Source organism: Dipteris shenzhenensis, chromosome 1 (genome assembly GCF_047967505.1).
Source record: "Dipteris shenzhenensis isolate YYH24624 ecotype China chromosome 1, Dip_SZ_1.0, whole genome shotgun sequence".
NCBI classification, from domain to species: Eukaryota; Viridiplantae; Streptophyta; class Polypodiopsida; order Gleicheniales; family Dipteridaceae; genus Dipteris; species Dipteris shenzhenensis.
Window position 1 is genome coordinate 5,349,960 of NC_141596.1, and position 6,000 is coordinate 5,355,959.

Here is a 6,000-nt window from a genome sequence, read left to right on the forward strand (position 1 = left end):
ATATTGTATGTCGGATTAAACTCACACACCTCGAATGATGCGATGTCCATTCGATGATGGAGCATGGAACCATGTAGCATGTATGATGGTAATAACTCTTCCATTCTCATGCACCCACAAGGAGGAATGGTCACAAGGTAGGCATTAAATGCTAGGGGTAGGTAAAGGAAAAGGGCTTCACATCTAAACGTGAAGTCTTAGAAAATCCCCTTTCCCCAAAAGTGAGACCTTATGAAGGGAAAGCCCTAGTACCTTCATTTTCCATATTGTATGCCAAATTAAACAAACACATGAACGGGGTGGTGGATGATGGAGGATGAAACCATGCAGCATGTATGATGGTAATAACTCTCCCATTCTCATGCACCCACATCGGCACGTCACTTATACAATTGCCACCTATGGCAGAGGTATTTTGCATGTCAACATCATCTAAATTAGGCAATCTGGTTACGTAACCATGCCATGTACATTCCATGTAGGAGCCCTTCTAAGGTATTACCTAGCCCTAAGGTTAATACTTATGAATAGGGTACTTGATATTAGTAATAGCCATGAGATACGTTAGTAGGATTAGTCATAGTTGTTAGTACATTTAGTTAGCATTAGTAATATGATTAGTTAGGATTAGTAAGTCATATTTTGGATTAATAATAGAGGTATTAGTAGGATAGGTCAAGTAGTGCTAGTTGGGTTAGTAGGATTAATAGGTTATGTTATTAGTTAATATAAGTATTAATATATTTAATATTAGTTAATACCTCAATCCAGATATTACCTAAATTTGATAGACTGGGTTATTTGCCAAGTGTATACTACTCATGTTGTCATAATAAATGACAACTGGCCCATCTGTAGACTGATGCATATCATAAGGTAGCTTATGCAACCAAGCTGCCTCACATGCAGCCATTACTGCACCCCTGTACTTAGCCTCTGTGCTCGACAAGGAAACTGTAGGCTATTTCCAAAAGAGAACACATATCCACTGGTAGGTCGTCTATCAGAAATACTACCCGCCCAATCGGCATCAGTGTATCCATGCAACTGTATCTAAACCCCAGTCTCATAAAATAGTTTATACTGCAATGTGGACTTCACATATCTCAGTATGCATCTAGCTGCATCCAAATGTGGTTTCCTTGGAGCCTGCATAAACTGACTTACCAGCCCAACAACATAGCTCAAATTTGGCCTGGTAATAGTCATATAAATCAAACTTCCTACTATGCGTTTGTACATAGTAGGGTCTTCCACCTTCATCTGTGCTCAACTTCACATTCTACTCCAAAGGAACTAAAATAGGCTTACAGTGTGTCATCCCATATTTGGACAGCATGTCCGATCTATATTGCCTCTGCAAGAGCCATATCCCACTTGTGGATCTAATCACCTTAGTGCCCAAGAAATAATGCAGCTCTCCCAAATCCTTCATCTCAAACTTCTACTTCAATAGCATTTTCATATGAAGGATATCTTCATCACTATCACCTGTGATGATTAAATCATCAACATAAATGACAAGCAGTATAATGCCTTTCTCTGTTTTTCTCACATGAAGTGAGAAATCTGCCTTGGAAATCTGAAAGCCAATAGTGAAAAGATACTATCCTATCTTGTCAAACCATGCTCTGGGTGCTTGCTTCAAGCCATACAAGGCTTTCTTCAACCTACAAACAAACTCAAGATGAACAGCATGAACATAACCTGGTGGCTACTCCATATAGACCTCTTCTTGCAAATCACCATATGCAAGAAAGCATTCTTTACATCCATCTGATGTAAAGGCCATCCCTTTGATGTAGCCATAGCAATGACTGCTCTTACGGTTTCCATCCTTACAACGGGACTGAATTTTTCTTAATAATCAATGCCATATGTCTGTGCATACCCCTTGACAACTAATCTTGCCTTGTATCTGTTCACAGAACCATTTGCATTGTGCTTCGCCTTATAAACCCACTTGCGGCCAATTGCATTCTTATCTTTAGGCAAAGGCACCAATTCCCATGTAGCATTTGCGTCCATGGCTTTCTCCCATTTTTCTTTTCCCATGGCTTGCTCAAAGAAGTGGGTTCTGGTTCATGTATCACTTTGACCATATAGGCATAGTGAATGGCTGTAAATCCATCATATTTCAGCCTATCCATAGGATACCTATCTCATGTAGACCTGTACAAAATAGGCTCACTACCAGGTGCTCTCAAAACATCCCTTGTCTTCGTTACTCCAGGTGTAACAGTAGAAGGAATATCCAACTCATCATCAAGGCTCTGTTTTGTGCCATTGGATTCACCATCCACATAAGAGTGACTTGCATTCACATCAACCATGGGCTGGTCTACTTTCTCTTTTTCTTTTCGTGATACTTGCATACCACTATCTGCATTACTTTGAGGACGTTCTCTTGATCTCAATCTGTTTGTCCAAGGGAAAGTATGTGAACCACTACTAGAGGACACTACAGATCCACTAATATTTTGTGATTGCTGCTATGAATTCTGTGCAGCATTACCATTTTGTGCATCTACATCATCAATCACATGTACTGGTTTATACCAGCTGCTCATCTTATAAAAAACATCTTTGCTTACTGTAAACTTACGAGTAGAAGGGTTATAGCATCTATACCCTTTCAACTACAAAAGAATAACCAATAAAAATGCACTTCTCAGCTTTTGGATCCAATGTGGATCTCAACTCATCTGGCACATGAACATAGGCAATGCAACCAAAAACTTTCAAATGAGAAATATCTTATTTCCTACCAGTATACTTCTCCTCTGGCGTCATGCCATGTATTGCTACAGTGGGAGTCCTGTTCATTATGTAGATTGCTGTAGCAACTGCTTCAGCCCAATAATAATCTCATAGGTCTTTTTCATTGAGCATGGCATGAGATACCTCTCCTATATGCCTGTTTTTCCTTTCTGCAAGTCCATTTTGCTGTGGGGTATGACTGCATGAATATTGTTGCTTTATGCCATGCTCCTGCAGGAACCTTGCAAACTCATTTAAGAGGTACTCTCCCCCTCCATCTGACCTTATGCATTTTATTTGTAGGCCTGTTTCTTTCTCAACTATAGCTTTAAAAGCTTTGAAATGCCCAAACACTTCACTTTTCTTTTTCATAAAATACACCTAAACTTTTCTATTGTAGTCATCAATAAAAGTGACAAAATAATGATAGCCTCCAATAGATGCAGCTTTAGTAGTCGACACAGCAGAGTGGATTAATTCCAATGGCCTCTTACTCTCTTGAACATGTCTAGGAAATGGTTTCCTTGCTTGTTTTCCAAATTAACAGGCTTCACATACCTTATGCATTTTTGCAACCTTGAACTTAGGCAATCCTACAACAATATTTTGAACTTATTAAGTCATTTTACATTAACATGACCAATGAGTTTATGCTAGATATCAATATCTACAACTACACCGGTCCCATGTGCAAACATTGTTGCACTCAATTCAAGCATGTTCGCATCCAATGTAAACATCCTGCCCTTCTTCTTCCATTTTGCTATCAAGTGACCTTTATTTTTCATATCCTCAACAAAGCATTCATGAGGATTAAATCTGATTTGCAAGCCTTCGTCAACCATTTGACCAATAGAAACCAGGTTCTTGGTGATATTCAGACAAAGAAATACATCAGATAGGTATTTCTTTTTTCTATCCTGCATAGACAAAGAAATTTCACCAATCTGCATGATAGGATGTGCAGTATCATCACCAGTCTCCACAAATCCTAGTCTTTTCATTTTTCTTGCATCCTGCATCTATTCTGCATGACCTGTCATGTGGTTTGACGCACCTGAGTCAACATACCACACATTGAGACCAAACACATTAGCCATTTCTAGATTCCTGGGAGCTCCGAAGGCTTCAAATGGCTCCGTATGGGAGATCAGGTTTCCTTCCCTAAGGAATTGGGTCATTAACTTGGAGATGGCTATGGGTCGGCTCCTTGAGGGATTCGAGTTCCCTATGGAAAACACTAGGGCACGTGGAGGTGGTGTGGCCCCCCTTCTTAGGGAATTCACCAGGATGTGCATTGCCTCATTAGTTAACGCTATTTGGGTAGCTGGCGGAGGCGATGCCGTTGTGGATCTAACGGGATGTAGGGGTGGCCTTAAGCTCGCCTTAGTCATGGAATCCATGTAGTTGCTAGTATCAGCATGGGAACGGATGTGTTAAGGCCTCCATTCATTGGAGCAACATGTACGGATGGAAACAACCATACTCCAGGAGGGGGTGGGTCATGGGGCATGGGAATGGTGGTTTCATGCAATGAGAAATAGGGTGGAGCCTATGGAGCCACATAGTTGATGAAAGTTGGTGGCACATGGATGGTTGGGGGTTCATAAGATGCCCCGCCTTGACAGCCTCTCGCATACCCTTGTTGAGAGTTCACGCTCAACATCATGTGATCATGTGTGCATAGCACCATCACGTGATCATATGTGCATAGCACTAACCTTATAGAGTGCTATAAAGGAAAGGGTTAGATCCCCTAACCCTAACCCTAAAAGGGTTTGTATATATTCTATTTTTTCAACTAATTCTAGTGTACAGTTAGTCATTTTGTGGTGTGCTCTCTAGCTGTGCCCTCTCTCCTCATCTCCACTCTTCTCCTCTCCCCTCTTCATATTTTGTCATGGTATCAGAGCTCCCTTGTCTTCCGCTGAGACATTGAGTTTCTTGAGAGTGTGAGAGAGATTGTGAGATTGAGAGTTCTCTTGAGTGTTCTCCGTGAGAGTCCACTTCCGGTGAGAGATCTTCATCCATTCTATGAGAGGAATTTCCGTCCGTTCATCTCCTTTGAGTGTTTCTTGCTTGAGTGAAAGAGAGAGGGAGAGAAGCCTTTCAACTCAGCTCCAGCGACCCATGCAAAGCAGCAAGAGGCTTGTCGATTGAGGCATCGAGACTGAGAGCACCGTATGAAGGTAGAAAATCGAGCTCCAAAGAGCTCTTAGCTCCATCGCCAAGCCACCAGAAGCAGAGCTCTCATTGCCATCGCCAAGCCAGCAGAGCCAGCAGAAGCAGAGCTTTCATTGTCACCGCCAAGCCAGCAGAGGCGGTAGAAGAAGAGCTCTCATCGCCGTCGCCAAGCCACCATAGCCAGCAGGCGCAGAGCTCTCAAGGCCATCGTGAAGCCACCTTGTTCGCCAAAGCCAACGAATGACGAGCAGCTGGCTGGAGAGCGCTCCATGCAGCTGCGGTGGCACGGCGTGCGCTGCTGGACTGGGTTCGAAGGAGAGCTGCGAAGGCCATAGCCATTACGCAGACGGGTGCAGCAGCAGATTTGAGGACAAAAGCTTCGCCAAAACGGCGCGCTCGCCAAGCGTCAACTAGACAACAGCGGCAAATTAACCACAGCGTCACAGAGTTTTTTTTTCCCTTGCATCGCCACCAAACAGATCTGCTACCTCGTGAGCCTCTACGATAGTACGCATCCGCCTCCAAGCTCCATAGCCGAGACCCGCCGACCAGCCACGGAACGTGATCCACCGTTACGATCCAGAGATCCCACCTCATGCTTGTAGAGATTCCCTTGAGGCCGCATGGTTTGTGCAGGTTCAGCCTGAGGACCCGAACGACGCTCTGCCATCGACGGGACCACGGCCAGCAGGCTAGGAAAGTCCTCCCCTCTACATACGACAGCTCTCTCAACGCGGCACCAGTGGCTCCTAAGCTCCATCAACGACGAGCGACTACGAGCGACAACAGTCCCTGTGCTAGCACTCCTCTGCCAACGGGCTCCAAGGCATCGTTTCCAAGCCTCTCCAATTCCTTGTCATCGACGAAGAAGACGACGGAATCCCGAAGATTCCGTCAGAATACTAGTAGATTCCGGCTTCCCAGAAAGAGACACGTGGCCTTATCCCCAACCTTATCCACCCAGGGTCACCACACACACAGGTGTGGTCAAGGATCAGCCACGTGGCACCCTTATCCACACTGCCACATCATCACTGCCACGTTAGCTACCACGTC